Here is a 22,860-nt window from a genome sequence, read left to right on the forward strand (position 1 = left end):
ATAAATATTATAATTACTATAATGTTATAAACATTAGTAATAGCAAAACAAGATATCGATAACATAAAATACTTACATAAATTAAAGAAAAGGGTAAATGGGCAAGACAGGCAGTACTCGATCACCTATGCCCCAAAAGATCTGATAAGAGGTGATTTAGTACAAGTGTAGCCATCTATTTGTTAAAACAATTAAACAAGTAAACTCACAGTGGGCATGGCATGGACTTACGGGACATGCCTGTAGCGAATGGGTTAAGCCCCCCATAACAACAACGAGCATGGGATTAACCTAATGCCACAAGGGAAAATTAATAAAAAATGGGGAAAATGCAGAGCTCATTTTTTATATTTTTTGTGAAATGTCTCTGCACATAGATGGCTCTGGTAGTGCTTGGCCACAAAGGAGTCAATCAGTAGACCTTGTGACCTTACCTGATTTGAATTGGCGGGAAAAATTATAACATTATAATTACTATAATGTTATAAACATTAGTAACAGCAATATAAAATAACATAAAATAGTTGCATAAATCAAAGAAAAGGGTAAACGGGTGAAACAGGCAGTACTCATAATTGGCTCATTAGTTATTTAGTACAATTGTAGCTATCCATGTGTAAAAATAATTAAGAAGGTAAACTCACAGTGGACAAGGCATACACATACACGTCATACCCGTCGGCATTAGGTTAAGGGGGTATGCACAGCAAAAACTCAAACTATGAAGCACCAAATGAACTTAAACTTTTGTCCTCTACAGAAAATAATTTTCAATAAAGGATAACCTTCATATGTATACTATAAATCCATATATTCACAAGTACATGTGTATTTATGTGTATAGAAATCAACATTTGTAGGAATCTAACATTCTATTTATGCCTATTTTACAATGCAAGTGTCCTTCAATACCTAAAATATATTGTGAACGGCAGTGGATAAGTTTAACCTTCTTATCTACATAAATAGCTTTGAGTCTATTAGAGAGAACTACAGGTGAAGGAAGCTCGCTTGAAGGGTGTGTGGTGGGGATAAGAGGTGGTGGTGGTAGGAGAGGAGTGGTGGTGGTGGTGAGAAGGAGGTTGGGGTTGTGGTGTGGGAGGAAGGTGGTTGTGGTGGTGGGTGGGGTGGAGGGAGGAGCAGGAAGTGTGGTGGTGGGAGGAGCAGGAGTGGGGTGTGGGGAGGAGCAGGAGAGTGGGGTGGGAGAGGGGGGGAAAAAAGGGGGGGAGGGGTGTGGGAAGGCGGAGGAGGAGGAGAGGCGGAGTGAGTCAGGAGGAGGAGAGGTGTAGGTGGAAGGAGGAAGCTAGGGTGGTGTGGTGTGAGGCCGCCGGCGGGCAGGTGAGTTTGGAGTTGCACGTCGTCGCGGAGTTGGTGTGTGGAGGCCGCGGCGGTGCGGTGGAGAGTGAGTAGGAGTGCCTGTCGGCGGCTGAGAGGAGGATGTAGGCCGTCGTGCTCGTATAAGAGAATTAGGAGTGCGGCCGCTGCGGCGTCTGCGTGCGGCTTCTTGCGGCGGTGCGTCTTGCGTGTCGTCTCTGTTGCTTCGCTGCGCCTCCCCCGTGTCTTCTGCTTCATCGTTGCTGCCTGCTGCGTCGCCGGCTCCTGCGCCTAGCGCCTAGCCCTGCGCTGTCGCGGCGTCCTTCTTCTGTAGGAGTGTGGATGTCTGCGGCGCGTCGCGGCAGCTCCTGGCCTCTCGTCTTCATCGTCATCTCCTTCCGGCTCCTTCTTCTGTTCTCTGCCTGCCTTCTTCGTCTGAGTAGAGGTCTGCATCTTCTGCTGCTCATCTTCTTCTTAGTCCTTGCTGGCTTCTGTTTTGTGCGATCTGCGGTCTTCGGTCTAGGAGGATGAAGGATAAGTGCTTCGGTCGCCCGTTCCATGTCGTCGGTGCGCCGTCGCCGTCCCTGTCTCCGGCCTGCTGCTGTCGCTTCGATTGTATGTATTGATGTCGTCGCGTCGGCGTCTTGCATCTCCTTCCGCGGCTGCTGCGGCCGTCAGCTCCGGCCTCTTCGGTCTTCGGCGTCTTTTCGGAGTAGTTTGCGTCTTTCGGCGTCGCATCGGCGGTCGTGTCGTCTGCGGCTGTGCGTGTCGTATGTATTGCGTTCGTGCCTTGAGTATGGCTGGAGACGGGCGTGCTGATATTATGTATGGATTAGTTTCTGCTGGCCTGTAGTTAGTTAGTTGAGGATTGCTTCTTCATCTGTCTTCGCTTCGTCCGCGGCGTCGTCGCGCTTGCTTCTTCTTGCTTCTCCGGATGATGTTGCTGCTGCCCCGACGTCTGTCGTCGGCTTCTCTTCTGCTTCTGCTCTGTGCCTCTGTGCGTCTGAGGATTAGTGTGTAAGTTGTTGGCGTTGTCTCCTTCGTCGTCTTCTCTTCGTCGAGTTAGTATGAGGTCTCATCTTTCTGCTTCTTCTGCGCTGTCTTCGTCTTCGGCCGCTTAATTATGATCATGGATGAGCTTCTGCTAGATGTCGTAATGAGCCTCTTGTATGGAGAGTTCTGATGTGTGTGATTGCGTAGTTATAGGTCGTTTTGAGAGTTTCTGCTTCTCTGCGCAGCGGCTGCGGCGTGGAGGCGGCGTCGTCCGGCGCATCGGCGTCGGCTCGGCTTCTCTTCGCGGAGGGAGGGTCGTTGTGCGGTCTTTTGTTTCGTTGCTTCTTATTATTATTATTATTTTGTTGGGTTTGAGGTCGGCGTCGTCTCATGAGATGTATGTTATGAGGTTTCGTGACTCTCCGGTAGGATTTATTAGGTTATGATGCGCGCCACTGCCGGCGTCGTCTGCGTGGAAGTTATTATTTCGGGGGGGCTCCGCCGGTTGCTGCCGTCTTCGTCTTTCTTTCGGTGCGGCGGCTGCCGGTCCTTTCGTCGGCCGTTGCTGTCGTGAGAGTAGTTAGGAGGACGTCTTCATTCTTCGTCGGCGGATGAGTGATAAGGATTAGGGCGGCATCGTCCTGCTGCTTGTGCTGCGGCTTCTTTGCAGTCGTTTTGTCCTGCTTCTGCTTCGTCTTCCCTTAGTATTATCAGGATGGCGGCGTCCTTGTATTATTTCTGTCTGCGTATTATGTGTCGTCTTCGAAGGAGGAATTTCCCCTTGGAGAAGTGAGCGTATTATGCCGCGCTTAGGATGTGACGCCTGCGTATGTATTGCGGTTGCGTCTTGATATTCTTCTTCGGAGGATGTGCGGTTTCAGGGTCGTATGATTTCGATCCCTGCTGAGGAGTGGCGTTTACATCCTGCGATATTGCTTGTCGCTATATTGTCGTTCGCTGAGATGGAGTCGGCTTGTAAGGAGTGCGGTCCTTTTTTCTTTAAATGGGATTTTCTTCTTCGTTAGATGATTTCTGTTCCCTTGGCCCGTACGAATGCGGCTTGGATGTTGTTGTGGATGTCTGTGCGTCCTGATGTGTGCGGTCCGGCGTGAGGAGGCTTCGTAGCTGAGTTATGTGCGGTCATTTCTCCGCTATTTATGTCTATTGTCACGTCTTTTATTTCTTGTAGGTTGATCTACTGATGAGGCTGCGAGCTGATTGTAGGGCTTCCGACTTGCTTAATTTTTCTTGTATTTTGTCTTTTCCTTGTATATTGAGTTTCTTTTCTCCGTTTCTTATCTTTTATGGACTTCTTCTTTAGTATTTCTGTCTTGATATTTCTTCTTTCCCTTATTATATTTTGCTGCGTTTTCTGTTTGTCCGTGTTTTTATTGCTGGTGTGACACTGCTTCACTATTGTAATTTTCGTAGTGCCGTTTCTGACCCTTCCTTATTTTGTCATTAGTTGTAAAAAATTTTTCTGTATGCTTTCGGATATATTATAAATGCTAAATAAGTTATATATTTTGTAGTTCTTCGCCCTTCTTATTGATTAACTTACTTTCTTTAATCCATTGTATTGTCTATGTTTTTACTGCCTGCCTTTTTAGTATTGCGTACTTTACTTGCTTATGGAAGTCTTTTTTCCTCTCCTATAACATTATTTCGAGATCTGTCCTGATCACCGTCCCCTTAATGATTTCTTCAAAGCTTCCGTTAGGGAATTGCTGTCATCTAGGTTGGTTGTTTATGATGTCTTTCTATTACATGCTCGTAGGAATTTCGTCGATCTCGTTAAATAATCAATTATTTCTTCGTTCGGTATTTGTATCTTCCATCGTGCCTTAATTAGTGCTATTCTTTACATCCCAATTCCTTTCTTTTTTTACTTTTTTAGTTAATATCTTTCTTAAATGCCTGTTTAATATATTGCATCTTATCTTTCGATTTATTTCTTCTTTTCGCCCTTGATCTTTATTCTTTACGTTGCTTGTTTATTATTTCTTAATCGGTTTCCCTTTATTTTAAGTTCTGATCCTTTCCTGCTTGATAAGTGCTTCCTTTATCTGATGAGTTCTTTCTTCTTGTTATTTCTTTATGTTTAAAAGTTAGTGTGGTTGTATGTTGACCCTTTCTTTTCCCCTGTTTACCTTATTTTTCTGCGTTATTATTTCGTCTTCTTTTTATTAATTTATAGTTTTCTTCCTTCTTCTTATTATTCTCCGCTCTGCCTATTTGGTGGTGTTGTTTTTTAGTTTTTGTTTGTCCAATTTTTCCTGATTAATGGTTCTTTTTTCTTCCGAATTGCTGTTGATTTAGACATTATTCTTTACTTATTATTATTTCTTATTCGGTCTTATTATCACAAACCCCACATACACTATACACAAACACATACACCCACACATACCCATCACACACCCTTATACCCACACCCAGACACAGTCAAACACACATACCCACACACATAGCTACATACACACACACAACTTACACCACCCATACACATACACCCATACCCACACCCCATACAACATTACGCACACCAGTACCCACAACCCACCCAGAAACACAATACCCACACCCAGTACACATACACACACCACATACCCACACCATACCACTACACACACACATACCCAACACCCAGTACACAACACACACAATACCCACACCCAGCCCAACATACACCTCACATACCCCACACGCCACACCCAGTACACACACACATACCCACCACCCATACACACATACACACAGCATACCCACACCCAATACACCAGACACACCACCACATCCCCCCCATCTAGACACATACACAGACACACACATTCCCCACACACATTACCACTCATACACACACAGAACCACACATACACACACATGTATACACACCACAAACCCACACAACATTACACTACACAACACATAAACACACCCATATGACACACATACCCACAACACACACACACACACCACGACACACATACACATTACACCATATACCACTCACACATATGACACAAACACACACACACACACGAGATATATATAGACACACAGATCCACCCACAAACACATCCCACACCACTCCCCACCAACGCATCTCCCATCAACACCTGCTCCTCGCCCCCAACCCCCACTCCATCCCAACCAGTGCCAGACACTACGAGAACCCCCCCCCCCCCCGAACCATTTAAGATATACCCCCCCATAAACCCTCCCACACCACCCCACCCCCCCCCCCTCCCCCACCCCCCCCCACAGCCCAAGCCCTCGCTTAGAGATACAACCAAACCATCACATTAAAACACCAAACACTCGCTATGACACAATAGGTTCTTTAAAAACTGTGAATAAAGAACCCCCCATGAAGATCTTTAGGCTTTATGTAGCCAGACTAAACATGGACATGGATGGTTGGCCTTAGCCAAAGTGCCAAAAGGGAGGATACCTATACAGGGTATAGTGCATTCCAAATACAGACATTATCAACTGACTGCTTAGACACGTTTCCTCTGCTGAAATTCCATTGAAGGTCATTAACCTTTAAAACACTACGTAACCGCTGGACATGGACATGTTTACAATTAGTACACTGATCTTGTGGACACATGAATTATTCAAATCATATCACAGATTCTTTTTCTCCATCTGACTATTTCACTAAACTTTTACATATTACTAAACTACAAAAGCACAGGAGTAAGAATTAGACCAAATGAGTTTACTTACTACTATCAATAATACAAACGAAGGCTGAATAAGAACAAAGTTTTTTTCAACCAATTTTAATATCCAACGATCCGAATTCTTTAAAACAATAATATTTTTTATTATTTTTTTTTTTTATTTTATGTGTTTTACATTGGAATTATCTCCTTAGCTCCAAGACTAATCAAACAAACCAATCTGTCAACTACTAACAGACTAGACTGCCTTTATTATTTAATTTAACGGAAGAAATTTAATTTCAACCGCTGAACGACTTAACACTTTTTACATAGTTTTACCGCACAGCTGACTGCGACTTGTCTCAGCGACTGTTACGAGATGTTTTGGCTTAGCGCTCCCTGGAGGGGCGAGGGACTCTTTAATTTTTTACCAAATTAGGTAAGGCCTTGCCAGATATCAGGGATGCCCAGGTGATGGCTTCCCCGTCCCCATGAAAGAAGAGAAAAAAATTACGATTTTTTTTTTCTACTTATCTTACAATGGGAAATCACTATTAGGGGAAATAAAACCTCAAGTTTAAAACAAACTTCAAAAAATAATATACTTAACAATAAAATAATATCTATAATATATATACATATATAATATGGTAACTCTGGCAATAGATTCCTAGCAAAATTGTTATTGAAACATGTAACCAATTCCCCACCCCCCCTCCCCCTCCCCCCCCCCCACCACCCCCCACCCCCCCCCCCCCCCACGGAGCCTATTAACGCTCATTGATCAGATCCCTCCACACCCCCCAACCCCCCCCCCACAGAAAAACAATATGCTCCAGCTCTCTCTCTCTCTCTCTCTCCCTCCTCTCTCTCACCTCTCACTTCTCTCTCTCTCTCACTCTCTCTCACTCATCTCTATCTCCTCCTCCAGACTCAACTCTCCATCCTCTCTCCTCTCACTTTCTCGTCATATTATTTAATATTATTAATTAAATTTCTGTTCCTACTTCAGCACCTTCCCTACCTGGCCGACCCCCCCCCCCCGCCCCCCAAAATGAACGCCCATTGCACTCTCCCCTCCTGTTTTTACTCTGTTTTGTCTCCCCCCCACCCCTCTTTCTCCTCTCGTCTCTCTCCTCCTCTCCTCCTCTCTCTCACCTCTCTCTCTCTCTCTCTCTCTCTCTCTCTCCACCTCTTCTCACCTCTCTCTCTTTCCTCTCCCCTTCTCTCTCTCTTCACTCATCTCCACTCTCTCACTCTCTTATCTCTCTTCTCTCTCTCTCCTCCTCCTCTCTCTCCCTCTCTCTCTCTTCCTCTCCCTCCTCTCTTCTCTTCTCTCTCTTCAATCTCTCTCCTTTCTCTCCCTCTCTCTTTTTCTCTCCTCTCTATCTCTCTTCATCTCTCCCTCTGTAAGGCTCTTGATTGAACACACTTTAGAAACACACTGGTTAAGCAGGATTAGTAAAATGGGACTCTATGTAGAATGAGTAAACCACAACACAGATATAGAACAACGACGAGACAAGTCCCTGGAAGTTGTATTTTAGTGCTGAGTGCGGGAGGTCGCGGACAGCCCCCAGTGTTGGGGGGGGGGGGGGGGGGGGGGGGGGGCGGTGAATGACCCGGAGCCCTCCCTGCCTGAAAAACCGTAAAGCGGCGGCCGCACCTTGAACGGCAAAGCGACACGCGCTGGGCAGGAAACTCTCTGATGGACCTGGGTCAGCCCCATGGCCTCTTTCTCAAATATCTCGTCTCCTCCACACTAGTCCTTTCCTCTTCTCTTTTCCACACTCTCTTCTCTCCCTGCTTACTCTTCTCTGTAACGTCATTTTTCTGGTCTACGTTCAGAACTCCCCCCCCCTCCCCCTCCCCCAGCCCCCCCCCCACCAAAAGACGCCTTGCGCTCTTTCCCCCTCATTTCTTCCTCTGTTTGTCTCCCCCCCCCCCCCCTCTTCTCTCCTCTTCTCTCCTCTAGCTCTCGACCGCGTCTTCTTCTCTCCTCTTCTCTCTCTCTCACTCCCTCTCCTCTCTTCTCCTCTCACTCTCCTCTCTCTCTCTCTCTCACATCTCTCCCCCTCTCTATACAGTGAAGCGTTTATTTCAAATACTCGAAAATCGGTTATTTTAAAAAATTACCATTCTAGAGCATTTTTTTTTTTAACACACTATGATCAGAACCGCGCCCACTCCCCGCCCCCCAATAAAAAACTACATGCCCCTCCCCTCTCTCTCTTCTTCTCTCATCTTATTCCTTCCTTCTGTTCTTCTTCTTTCTTCCCTCCCCCCTCCCTTTGTCCTTCTTTTTTTCCTTATTCTATCTCTTTTTTTTATCTCTCTTTTTTCTCCCTTCCTCGCTTCTTCCCCTTCCCTCCTCTTCCCCTCCCTACTCTTTCCCCCTCCCTCCCTTCCCCCCTTTATCCCCTTTTTCTTCCTCCCCCCCCCTTTTCTTCCTTTTCCCCTACCCCTTATCTCCCCTCTTCTTTTCCCTCTTTTTTTTCTTTTTCTCTCCTTTCTTTTTATCTTCTTCTTCTCCCCCTTTTTTCTTCCCGGCTCTTTCCCCCTCCTTTTTTTTTCTTCCTCTTTCTTCTCCTTCTTTTCCCCCTCCTCCCCTTTCTCTCCCTCTCCCCCCCCCTTTCTCTTCTTCCTTCTTCCTTTCTCTTTTTTCCCCTTTCTCCCCCCCCTTCCTTCTTTCCTCCTTTCTTTCTCCTCTTCCCCCCTTTTTCCTCCTTTCCTTCCTTTCTCCGCCTTTTCTTTTCGTTCCCTCCCCCTTTTTTTTCCCTTTCTCTTCCTTCTTTCTCCCCCCTTCTTTCTTTCATTTTCCTCCCCACCCCTTTTCCACTTTCTCCTCCCCTTTCTTATTTTCCTTCTTTCCTTATTTTCTTTTCTCTTTTCTTTTCTTTTTTCTTTCTTTTTTCTTTTCCTTTCTTTCTTTTTCTCTTTCTTTCTTTTTCTTTCTCTCTCCCTTTACTTCACCCCTTTTTCTTTTTTTTTTTTTTTATTTTTTTTTCTTTTTTTTTTTTTTTTTTTTTTTTTTTTTTTTTCTTTTTATTCCTCTTTCCTTTCTTTCTTTCTTTTCTCTCTCTCTCTCTCTCTCTACTCCTCCTCTCTCTCATCTCCTCTCACTCTCTCTCTCTCTCTCTCCTCTCCCTCTCCCCCCGTCCCCCTATCTCTCTCTCCCTGAAAAAAGTTCGCTTGTAGTGAATCTCCAGGAGACCAAGGGATAGGAACCTGGGGAAATCACAGGGAGTTATTCCCATCTTAAGAGCAAATGAGGCCGCGCCCCATGCCACATGTAAGAATAGTGACCGTTTACCCCCCCTTCCCCCGCCCCTCCCCCCTCCCCCGGAAGCTGGGAGGGGAAAGATGATATTGCACAAATACCTTAAGGGATATCTTTCACAGGGATAGAGGAAAAAACAGATGGAGAAAAGGTGCTAATCTCGAGAAGCCCAGAAGAACCAATACGTAAGTGGACGTTCAATGGAATAACAAGAAGGAAGGGAAGTAGCTACCTCAAACTGGACATTGTCCGGTAAGAACGTGTTCAAGAAAGACCTAATGCATTGAATAGATGGCACACCTCATTAAGAAGTATTGAATAAAGACTCAAATAAAGAACTGAGCAAAATACATTATATATATTGAGGAAAGCATGAAGTTCGTTCTACTGAGCTCCGCGGAAAGTGGAAAGATTGCACCCCACCAAACCCGCTAATTCCTATGCTGCAGCCGAAACTCACCACCAGACAACCGCTTGCAGCTTAAAGTAATGAAATGCTGAACTCAAACAACGACCCGATAAAGAATTAAATATAAGATATAACAACTGACAAAATCGCTGCAATCAACCCACACACCCCCAACAAAAACAAACCACAAAACACACCACCACATCTCCTCCCACCACCAACCACCACACCACCTCCTTCTCCCACCACCCACCACCACCTCCTCCTCCTACCACCACCACCCCCACCCCTCCTCCTCCACCTCCCACCACCACCACCCAACCACCACCTCCTCCCCCCCCCTCCTCCCACCAACCACCACCACCTCCTCCCCCACCACCCACCCAACCACACCACTCCCTACACCCCCCACTCCCCCCACCACCACCCCCAAACCTCCTTTAAACTAACCCCCCTTTTTTCCCACCCCCACCACCACCTCCCCTCCTCCTCCCCCTCCCTCCCCCCCACCACACCCCACTCCCTCCCCCCCCCCACCCCTCCGCCCCCCCCCACCCCCAAACCACCCCTCCCCCCCCTCCCCCCCCCCCCCCCCCCTTTTCCCCCCACCCCACCACCCCCCAAAAAACCTCCCACCCCCCTCCTCCACCCCAACCTCCCCCACCCCACCTCACCACCCCCACCACACCACCACACTCCTCCCCCCACCTCAAACCACCACCCCTCACACCCCCCACCAACCACCCCTCCCACCACCACCCCCACCTCCCCACCACCACCACCACCCTCCTCCCTTCCCCAAACCGCCACCTCCTCCTCTCTCCACCACCACCACCACCTCCACCCCTTTCCCACCCCCCCACAACCTCCTCCTCCCACCACCACCACTCCTCCTCCTCCTCCTCCCTCCCACCCCCACCAAACCACCTCCCTCTCCTCCCTCCCCTCCAACCACACTCCTCCCCCCCCCTCATCCCCACCACCACCTCCCCTCCTCCTCCTCCAAACCACCCCCACCCCACCCCTCCAACCTTTTCCTCCTCCTCCTCCACCTCCCCAACACCCCACCACCTCCTCCTCCTCCCTTCCCTCCCACACCCCCACACCTCCTCCTCCCCCTCCTCCTCCTCCCACCACACCCCCCAAACCCTCCTCCTTCCTCCTCCACCCCCACCCCCCCCCTTTCCTCCTCCCCCCAAAACCCACCCACCACCACCCCACCCCTCCCCCCCCACCCCCCACCACAAACCACCACCACCACCACCACCACCCTCCCACCACACCACCACTACCACCCACCACCACCCCCACCTCCCACCCCCAAACCCCTAGATTTTTGAAAAAAGGGGATAAGTGTTTGGGACTTTGTCTCGGAAGTTTCCCCAAAGAAGCCCTAAAGCCAAAAAAACCTGCCAAAGGCTGGGTAAATCCCCCCACACAAAAGGGTTCCACGGGGAAAAGGGATCCCCTTTGTGGAAAGGATGTACGGGGCCCGAAAAACTTACTAATACCCCAGCTTCCTTTCACTGTAGTTCTCACCTCCCCGCCAAAGCTAATTTAATAAATAAAGGTAAAACCTTTTTTCCCCCTGCCGTCACAATATATTTTAGGTAATTGAAGGACATAAATAGAATGTTAGATTCCTACAAAGTTGATTTTTCTTAATACACATAATACACATGTACTTTGAATATATGGATTTATAGTATACATATGAAGGTTATCCTTTATTGAAAATTATTTTCTGTAGAGGACAAAAGTTTAAGTTCATTTGGTGCTTCATAGTTTGAGTTTTTGCTGTGCATACCCCCTTAACCTAATGCCGACGGGTATGACGTGTATGTGTATGCCTTGTCCACTGTGAGTTTACCTTCTTAATTATTTTTACACATGGATAGCTACAATTGTACTAAATAACTAATGAGCCAATTATGAGTACTGCCTGTTTCACCCGTTTACCCTTTTCTTTGATTTACGCAACTATTTTATGTTATTTTATATTGCTGTTACTGTTTGTTTGTTTGTTTGTTTGTTTGTTGGATTTCTTGGCTATCAACCAGCGGCATGTGGCCAAGGTTATTAAGCCAATGGATCCTATTTATTCTATCAATCTATATAAGGTCATAAAGTCTTGTCTCCCTTAAAAAAGTGATTATTTATTATTTTTTCATCATTTGATAATATATTTGATAATGTGAAATCTTAGTTTTTTTGTCTGAAATAATGTTTTAGTTTTTGTCAATTGTTGCTGTAGTGGTTGCATATTGTGAGTATATGGTTTATTGTTAGGTTACTATTGCAATGGGGGCATTGTGGAGGGAATTTTTTCTCAATATAGGGAGTGAGGTGGGTGAGTCTTGTAGCGTTGACCCTAAGTCGGGCCAACACCACCTCCTCCCTTCTGTCTTTCCTGTGGGATGTGTCCCACAGGTCTATGGTTTGCTTGATATTGTTTGTGAGTTGGAGGTTGGTCCACTCACTTTGCCACAGATGTATTTTTGCTTTTATAAGAGACACAAAACACCTGAGATCTGTACGAACTATGGTAGTGTCCAGATCGCCAGTTGACCCGGCTAGTTTGTCAGCCTGTTCATTACCATGGATACCAGAGTGACCTGGTACCCATATTAGCTTGATTGATTTGTTGGCACCATGTAACTTACGAATGATATTACCCAGCAATTCATTTTTGGTGGTTTCTAAGGATTTAATAGCTTAAAGTGAACTTAACGAATCGGAAAAAATGACTATTCTATCGTGGGTCGTCGATAGTGCAAAATCAATAGCTTTATCAATGGCAAAAAGTTCCGCAAGAAAAATCGATGTATGATTCGGCAGTCTAAACTTCGTTCCATGACCTTCCATAAGCAACTTGTCAACGCAATTGGGCGGTAGGAGATGGCAAATCTGGGATTACCCCCTCCTTTCAATATGGGAATGATGTGGGCGAAGTGCCATGAGTTTGGAAAAGTGTGGCTTTTCCAAATTTCATTGTACACTTCTAGCAACTTAATCATGTCATCATGATTAAGATGCTTCATCATCTCATATCGAATCTCATCGGGGCCTGGGGATGTTCCTCTACAGGCTTCTAGGGCTCGGACAAGCTCATCCATTGTTAGATCTTTATTGTAATCAAAGTCATCTCCTGTGGCAAAGTGAATTGGTTGCAGCTCAGCCGCTTCCTTGATGGGCAGGAATGCGTGATGGTAGTTTGCTGAGCTGCTTGTATGAGAGAACTGCCTGGCGAGTGCATTAGCGATGTCTCTAGGTGAATCCAAATTGTTACCCTCTTCTATGATGTTGTTAATTTTGAATGATGTTTTTTTCTTATTTATTTTATTAATAGTGGACCAAACCTCTGATATTTTTGTATTGCTATTTATTGTAGAGACAAAGCTCCGCCAGGAGTCTCTTTTTGCTTGTCTTATTACTCTACGAGCCCTAGCTCTTGCTTGTTTGTAATTGCAAAAGTTCTCATTAGTGATGTTATTTTGGAAAAGCCTGTAGGCCTTATTGCGTCGGCACAGCGCCCTGCGGCAATCTGGTGTCCACCATGGAACTCTATGCTTAACGCTATCTGTCGAAGTTTTAGGAATGGATAGCAAAGCTGCTTCTATAATCGAATTCTGAATATTGCTTACTTTATCATCAATGGTTTCTCCAACAAGTTCGAGCTTGACGCTCCTTGTGAAGGCGACCCAGTCTGCTTTGTTTACGTTAAATTTAGGCGCTGAAGGCGTTCTCACTGTGTCGCATGAATATTTAATCAAGATAGGAAGATGATCGCTTCCCAACGAGTCGTCAATGGTGTGCCACAGGCACTTGGCTGCTACTGATGATGAGACCAGTGATATGTCTATAAAGCTCAAATTCCCGGTATTATCGTCTACCCGCGTTGGGCTACCATCGTTCAGAAGGACTAAATCAGAATCGTTAATCAGCTTAACTACTTGCTCAACTCTACCATCCGCCCGCAGGGAACCCCATAATGTATGATGAGCATTAAAATCACCTAAAATTACTTTATTTTGTGGCAGACTATCCTGAAGAGCAAAGAGCTCATCATAAATTACCACTTTATCAGGGGGACAATAAACCGAACATGTAGCCAGATACGTGTTATTGATTTTTACTTTGCATGCGACAACCTCCAAAGTAGAATCAATAATCACTTCTGTAAAAGGGAGGCTTTGGTGGATGTACATGGCGACTCCGCCTCCACCCCTACCCTCACGATCCTTCCGACACAAATGGTAGTTTCTGAGTGATACGACCTCGTCACAGACGAGGTTGTTTAGGTGTGTTTCTTGTAAGACTATAATATCGGGAGCATAGGACGAGGCTAATAATCTGAGGTCATTTACTTTAGATCTAATACTTCGACAGTTCCATTGTATAATGGTTAACGCGATGATTACGTTTTATGGGGTTTGGAAGTGCCTTGTCCGCCAGTTTTAATTTTCTTTTTCTGGGAGGGAGGTTCGTCCTCCTCTCCCTCGCTACCCAGGGGCCTTCCATGGGTATTTTTGGAGACAGTAGCCTCCATGTCCTGCGTCTCGCTGCCAGGGAGACGCCCGGTGGAGGATGATCTACTTCGAGAAGCAGACCAAACACCAGACGAAGTCTTAGCAGGAGCCGCCGGGACGAGAAGGTGCGATCCCGATTGTGTTTTGGTATCATCCTCCTGATGATGCTGCTGCTTTTGCTGGGTTGATTCAGCAATTTGTTGAATTGTATCTTTCAATTCTTTGATTTGACTCATTAATTCCTTGACCGTTTCCTTTAATTCAGCAATTTCTTTATCCTTAGCTGCAAGTTCCTGACTGATGCCGTTTGCACTGGAAGAGTTTTTAGTTGCTGCTGAAGCGTAGGAAGTATTGGGTTTGCTGGTCAAACCTTCAATTTTCCTCTTGGCTTCACGGTAACTAACATCATGTCCTCTCATGTATGCTAATATTTCAGTCTCCTTCTTCAAGCTGCTGCACTCGGCAGAGCCAGATTGATGGGGACCTCCACAGTTAGCACACTTGAGCGTTTTCTCAGTACATACAGCAGTGTCATGTTCTCCAGCACATTTACCACAAGTAAATTTACTAGTATCTTTGTCATTGCATCGTAATGAGGTGTGTCCAAATTTTTGGCATCTATTACAGCGCATAGGTTTTTGAATGTAAGGTCGCACTTGGACACGTTCATATCCAACCGTGACATACTCAGGAATTTTACTTGAAGCAAAGGTCAAAAAGCACAATCCGGTTTTTGTTCGCACATTCCCGTCTTTCTTGGTCATGCAGTTCACGTCCACTACGCTTTGGTCCTTCATATTTTCCAGAATTTCACTCTCCTCCATTGTCCTCAGATCCCTGCTAAAGATTACTCCCTTGCAGGTATTGGGGCCAATGGGGATAGTTACGTTGACCTTCAAATCATGAATTTGCGTCAGTTTAAGCAAGTCCTTAATCTGGGAGTTGAATTGCACTTTTACAAGGAGGCTACCATCTCGCAATTTCTTGACAAAATCAAAATCGCCGTCCACTTGACCATCAAGGACCTTCTTGATGATGAAGGGGCTCACATTCAAAAGCGATTGATTTTCATTCACGCATTTGACAGTCAGATACCTTGCATTCTGTGGAGGGATGGAAAAGAATCGTCGTTCACGTTTGTCAGCAGTAGGGGTTCCGTTGTTCAAGGTCGTATTGGTCGTAGGCGAGTCATGGGTCGTCCCCCCTCCTTGAGGAGGAGGAGGGCTGTTAGCCGCGGGATCAATCATGCTGGGTATCGGACCGAGTCCGACCCCTGGGCCCGTGCCCGTTGTCCTGAAGGGACCAGTTAACCCTTAACTATTGTTAATCAACCTAACAGCAATAGCTAAGAGAAGAGTGTGGCAGTTTCCGTCCTCTACCCCCCCAGTGGAAGCCTGGTTGCGTTCTCCAGTACCAAAGAGGGATCGGGTTATGTGGAAGACACCTCCTTACCGCCGAACTTGCCTAGTGCGAAGGGCGGTAATTCGATGCCCACCCCCCAAGCGAATACGGGAGCCCACAAGGGTACTCCGGTAGGCTCAGGGAAGTCACATGAAGAGAGGAAGAGAATTCAGAATAAAGAGAAAAGTGCGCCCAAAGGACGCCCCAGACTACTGGGCCTCCCTACCCAGGGGTCAAAGCACGTAAGGGCTGCCCTGGTGTAGAAGAGAGCTGCGGGTCTGAGGTGGGGTGCTGACTACGCCTACTGTAGTCTCGTGTGACCTACAAAAACAATGCACTGAAGGTGCAGGCAAAGTACAAATTGCTGAAAAAATCAGAAATTTACGTTATGTAATTTACGTTAAAAACTCAGAAGCAATAGCGCCGAGCGAGACGAGAGGCCCCGGACACCAGGGTAACTCCTGTGGCACAAGGCTTTGGGTCTATTGCTGCTGCGTCTGAAAAGAGAGGTCCGAGCTGGTTAGAGTCTCAAACACGAGTGATCGGTCTTTCTTTCTTTCTTTGTTGGATTTCTTGGCTATCAACCAGCGGCATGTGGCCAAGGTTATTAAGCCAATGGATCCTATTTATTCTATCAATCTATATAAGGTCATAAAGTTTTGTCTCCCTTAAAAAAGTGATTACTTTACTTATTATTTTTTCGTTGTCTGATAATATATTCATTAGTGAGAATTCTTTATTAATTTGTTGGAAATAGTTTTTTATTTTTTGTCTTTGCATATGATGTTGTTGGCATACTGTGAGGATGTGTGTTATTGAAAGGATTGTATTGCAGAGGGGACAATGTGGAGGAAATCTTTTTTCAATATAGGGAGTGAGGTGGGTGAGTCTTGTAGCGTTGACCCTGAGCCGGGCCAACACCACCTCCTCCCTTCTATTCTTCCTGTGGGATGTGTCCCACAGTTCTATGTGTGTTTTTATTTTTTGTGTGAGTTGGAGGCTGGTCCACTCACTTTGCCACAGGAGATGTATTTTTGCTTTTATAAGAGACACAAAACACCTGAGATCTGTACGAACTATGGTAGTGTCCAGATCGCCAGTTGACCCGGCTAGTTTGTCAGCCTGTTCATTACCATGGATACCAGTGTGACCTGGTACCCATATTAGCTTGATTGATTTGTTGGCACCGTGTAACTTACGAATGATATTACCCAGCAATTCATTTTTAGTGGTTTCTAATGATTTAATGGCTTTAAGTGAACTTAATGAATCTGAAAAAATGACTATTCTATTGTGGGTCGTCGATAGTGCAAAATCAATGGCTTTATCAATGGCAAAAAGTTCAGCAAGAAAAATCGATGTATGATTCGGCAGTCTAAACTTTAGTTCACATTCAGTCGACCATACACCCGCACCTACACACTCATCTGTCTTGGAGCCGTCGGTATATATATGAAAAAAGGATAGATGTTTAATAAGGATCTCTCTGAACCTCTGGCGTACCTCACCCTCCGGCGCCATGGCCTTGGCTGATGGAAGCCAGGCTTCCATAATAGAAAAATTGGGGGTTTCCCATGGCGCTATATTTGACTGAACCAGGGTATCGATGGTAGAGAGATCTATACCGACTTTCTCGACGAGGTCGTGGAGTCTCGTGGCAAAGGGCCTAGTGCCTCCATTGCCATTAGGGTGGCTCGGGTCTCGAGCCACCTTTGCGGCATAGGTCAGTGCCAACTGGCCGCGTCTGAGTCGGAGGGGAGGTACTCCTGACTCCACCTCAAGACGCTCGATCCGAGTACATTTTAGGGCTCCAAGACACACACGCAAACAAGCATTCTGCACAGCATCCAATCCTTTCAAACTTGTTTTCGATGCCGAACCATACACGATTGACCCATAGTCTACTTTAGACCTAATCAGGGCTTTATATACCATTAGCAAAGACTGTCTATCAGCTCCCCATTTATTACCAGAAATGCACTTTAATAAATTTAGTGCTCTTTGACATTTATTTTTTAACTGACCAATGTGGTCTTTCCAATTGAGTCTACTATCAAAAAGTAGCCCAAGAAATCTTGCAGAATTTTGAATAGGTATTGGGTGGTTGTCTAGAGTTAGCCTGATGTTCGGCTTCCTCCTATGTGAAAAAATTACCCCAATACTCTTTCTAATGGAAAACTTAAAACCCCACTGGAGGCCCCAGTTATGAATCATATCCAGTGCCAATTGGATGCGATTTGCTGAGAATTCTGCATTATTGCTGGAATGCCATAATGCACAATCATCAGCGTACAGTGAGTATTTAAGATTCCGAGGAGGAGCTGGTAAGATGTCATTTATCATACATAGAAATAAAGTTGGTGACAAGACACTTCCTTGTGGGACCCCGTTTGCCTGGACAAAAATGTCCGAAAAAGTGACATTGTCAGAAAACAATTTGACAGAAAACGTTCTGTCAGAAATGAAATTTTGAATAAAACAAGGCAAGTTTCCACGTAATCCAAAAGCATAAAGTTTTCTGAGTAGGCCATATCGCCATGTCATGTCGTAGGCTTTTTCTATATCTAAAAATACTGAAATCAAAAAATCTTTTTTGGCAATTGCCTCTTGAATATGACTGTCCAGCTTTACTAGTTGATCGAGAGTTTGGCGTCCCTTTCGGAAACCGCACTGCTCGTCAACTAGTAAATTACTGGAATTTAAAAAATGCAATAGCCTACTGTTAACAATTCGTTCCATGACCTTGCATAAGCAACTTGTCAACGCAATTGGGCGGTAGGAGATGGCAAATCTGGGATTACCCCCTCCTTTCAATATGGGAATGATGTGGGCAAAGTGCCATGAGTTTGGAAAAGTGTGGCTTTTCCAAATTTCATTGTACACTTCTAGCAACTTAATCATGTCATCATGATTAAGATGCTTCATCATCTCATATCGAATCTCATCGGGGCCTGGGGATGTTCCTCTACAGGCTTCTAGGGCTCGGACAAGCTCATCCATTGTAAGATCTTTATTGTAATCAAAGTCATCTCCTGTGGCAAAGTGAATTGGTTGCAGCTCAGCCGCTTCCTTGATGGGCAGGAATGCGTGATGGTAGTTTGCTGAGCTGCTTGTATGAGAGAACTGCCTGGCGAGTGCATTAGCGATGTCTCTAGGTGAATCTAAATTGTTACCCTCTTCTATGATGTTGTTAATTTTGAATGATGTTTTTTTCTTATTTATTTTATTGATAGTGGACCAAACCTCTGATATTTTGGTATTGCTATTTATTGTAGAGACAAAGCTCCGCCAGGAGTCTCTTTTTGCTTGTCTTATTACTCTACGAGCCCTAGCTCTTGCTTGTTTGTAGTTGCAAAAGTTCTCATTAGTGATGTTATTTTGGAAAAGCCTGTAGGCCTTATTGCGTCGGCACAGCGCCCTGCGGCAATCTGGTGTCCACCATGGAACTCTATGCTTAACGCTATCTGTCGAAGTTTTAGGAATGGATAGCAAAGCTGCTTCTAAAATCGAATTCTGAATATTGTTTACTTTATCATCAATGGTTTCTCCAACAAGTTCGAGCTTGACGCTCCTTGTGAAGGCGACCCAGTCTGCTTTTTTAACGTTAAATTTAGGCGCTGAAGGCGTTCTCGCTGTGTCGCATGAATATTTAATCAAGATAGGAAGATGATCGCTTCCCAACGAGTCGTCAATGGTGTGCCACAGGCACTTGGCTGCTACTGATGATGAGACCAGTGATATGTCTATAAAGCTCAAATTCCCGGTATTATCGTCCACCCGCGTGGGACTACCATCATTCAGAAGGACTAAATCGGACTCGTTAATCAACTTAACTACTTGCTCACCTCTACCATCCACCCGTAGGGAACCCCATAACGTATGATGAGCATTAAAATCACCTAAAATTACTTTATTTTGTGGCAGACGTTCCTGAAGAGCAAAAAGCTCATCATAGATTATCACTTTATCAGGCGGACAGTAAACTGAACATATAGCCAGATACGTGCCATTAATTTTTACTTTGCATGCGACAAACTCCAAAGTAGAATCAATAGTCACTTCTGTAAAAGGGAGGCTTTGGTGGATGTACATGGCGACTCCGCCTCCACCCCTACCCTCACGATCCTTCCGACATAAATGGTAGTTCCTGAGCGATACGACCTCGTCAGAGACGAGGTTTGTCAAATGAGTTTCTTGGAGAACGATAATATCGGGAGCATAGGACGAGGCTAATAATTTAAGGTCATTTACTTTAGATCTAATACTTCGACAGTTCCATTGTATAATGGTTGACGCGATGATTACGTTTTATGGGGTTTGGAAGTGCCTTGTCCACCAGTTTTAATTTTCTTTTTATGGGAGGGAGGCGCCTCCTCTCCCTCGCTTCCCGGGGACCTCTCACGGGATGGTTTGGAGACAGAAGCCTCCATGTCCTGCACCTCCTGGCGAGGGAGACGACTGACAGACTGCGACCTGCTTCTCTCTCGAGAAACCGATCGCGAGCCAGACGAAGTCCTCACAGGAGTAGCCCGGACGGGAAGGTGCGCTCCGGACTGTGATTCGGTGTCTGCTTCCTTAAGATGTTTAGGCTGGGTTGATGCAGCCATTTGATTGACCAATTTTGTCAGTTGATATACTTTAATATTTAAATCTTTAACGGTTTGTTTGAGTTCGGCAATTTCCTTATCCTTAGCTGCAAGCTGTTGACTGATATCACTTGTACTAGGGTTGTTGCTAGTTACCGCTGCAGCATAGGAAGTATCGGGTTTGTGTGTCAAACTTTCCACTTTCCTCTTAGCTTCAGTATAACTAACTTCATGCTTTCTCATATATGCCAATGTTTCAGTCTCCTTCTTCAGGATGCTGCACTCGGCAGATCCTGAATGATGGGGACCTTCACAGTTAGCACATTTGGAAATTTTGCTAGTACATGTGATGGTGTCATGGGCTTCAGCACATTTACGGCAAGTGAATTTAGAAGAATCTTTGTCAATACATCTTAATGAGGTGTGTCCGAATTTTTGGCATCTATTACAATGCATTGGCTTTTGGACATAAGGTCTTACTTGTACACGTTCATAACCGACGTTGACATATTCAGGAATTCTATTCAAGGCAAAAGTAAAAAAACACAGTCCAGTTTTCGTTCGCACATTCCCGTCCTTCTTGGTCATACAATGAACGTCCACTACGTCTTGGTCCTTCATGCTCTCAAGAATTTCACTTTCATCCATCGTCCTCAAATCCCTGTGAAAGATTACTCCCTTACAGGTATTTGGGCCAATAGGAATAGTTACTTTAACTCGAAGATCATGAATTTGCGTCAGCTTAAGTAAATCCTTAATCTGGGAGTTGTATTGTACTTTAACAAGGAGGCTTCCATCTCGCAATTTTTTTACAAAATCAAAGTCGCCGTCCACTTGACCATCAAGGACCTTTTTGATGATAAAGGGGTTCACGTTCAGAAGCGACTGATTTTCATTCACGCATCTTACATTCGCGAACCTTGCATTCTGGGTGGGGATTGTGAATATTGGTCGTCTCGTCTTGTCATTAGTGGGGGTTCCGTTGTTCGTCATCAGATTGGTCTTAGAAGGGTCGTTAGTCGCCCCTCCTCCTTGAGGAGGAGAAGGGGTAGCCGGGGTATCACTCATACTGGGTATCGGACCAGGTCCGACCCCTTTCCTCAAAATCGTAGTCCTGAAGGGACAAAAAACCTCTTAACTTTTGTTATCAACCTAACAGCAATAGCTAAGAGAGTAAGGCAGTTTTTCGTCCTCTACCCCCCCAGTGGAAGCCTGGTTGCGTTCTCCAGTACCACAGAGGGATCGAGTTATGTGTGGGACACTTCCTTACCGCCGAACTTGCCTAGGCGAAGGACGGTAATTCAATGCCCACCCCCCAAGCGAATACGGGAGTTCCGAGGAACTCCGGTAGGCTCAGGAAAGTCACATTATAAAGGAAAAGATTTCAGGACCAAAGAAAAAGTGCGCCCAAATGACGCCCCAGACTACTGGGCCTCCCTACCCAGGGGTCAAAGCCACAAGGGCTACCCTGGTGTAGAAGAGAGCTGCGGGTCTGGGGTGGGGTGCTGACTACTACTACTGTAGCCTCGTGTCACCTGCAAAGCAAGAGCACTGAAGGTGCTGGCAAAGCACAACAAATGTTCTGCAATTTACAGGATTTTACTTTACTCCAATTTACGTTAAGAAAAAACTCAGAAACAATAATGTCAGGCGAGACGAGAGGCCCCGGGCTCCAGGGTAGCTCAAGTGGCGCAAGACTTATTATTTATTGTTGCTGCGTTTAAACAAGGTGTTGCCTCATCAAGAGTTCGAACACGAGTCAGTGATCGGTCTAATGTTTATAACATTATAGTAATTATAATGTTATAATTTTTCCCGCTAATTCAAATCAGGTAAGGTCACAAGGTCTACTGATTGACTCCTTTGTGGCCAAGCACTACCAGAGCCATCTATGTGCAGAGACATTTCACAAAAAATATAAAAAATGATATTATAGTTCTCCAAGAAACGCATTTAACACACCTCGTCTCTGACGAGGTCGTTTCGCTGAGGAACTACCATTTATGTCGGAGGGATCGTGTCGCCATGTACATCCACCAAAACCTCCCTTTTACAGAAGTGACTAGACTATTGATTCTACTTTGTAGTTTGTCGCATGCAAAGTAAAAATTAATGGCACGTATCTGGCTATATGTTCAGTTTATTGTCCACCTGATAATGTGATAATCTATGATGAGCTCTTTGCTCTTCAGGAGCGTCTGCCACAAAATAAAGTAATTTTAGGTTATTTTAATGCTCATCATACGTTATGGGGTTCCCTACGGGTGGATGTTAGAGGTGAGCAAGTAGTCAAGTTGATTAATGAGTCTGATTTAGTCCTTCTGGACGATGGTAGTCCGACGCGGGTGGACGATAATACCGGTAATTTGAGCTTAATTGACTTGTCACTGGTCTCTTCATCAATAGCAGCCAAGTGCCTGTGGCACACCATTGACGACTCGTTGGGAACCGATCATCTTCCTATTTTGATTGAATATTCATGCGACTATTTTGATTGAATATTCATGCGACACAGTGAGAACGGCTTAAGCATCTAAATTTAACGTAAAAAGAGCAGACTGGGTTGCCTTCACAAGGAGCTTCAAGCTCGAACTTGTTGGAGATCCATTGATGATAAAGTAAACAATATTTAGAATTCTATTTTAGAAGCAGCATTGCTATCCATTCCTAAGAC

The sequence above is a fragment of the Penaeus chinensis genome, chromosome 35 (genome assembly GCF_019202785.1).
Source record: "Penaeus chinensis breed Huanghai No. 1 chromosome 35, ASM1920278v2, whole genome shotgun sequence".
Taxonomy (NCBI): Eukaryota; Metazoa; Arthropoda; class Malacostraca; order Decapoda; family Penaeidae; genus Penaeus; species Penaeus chinensis.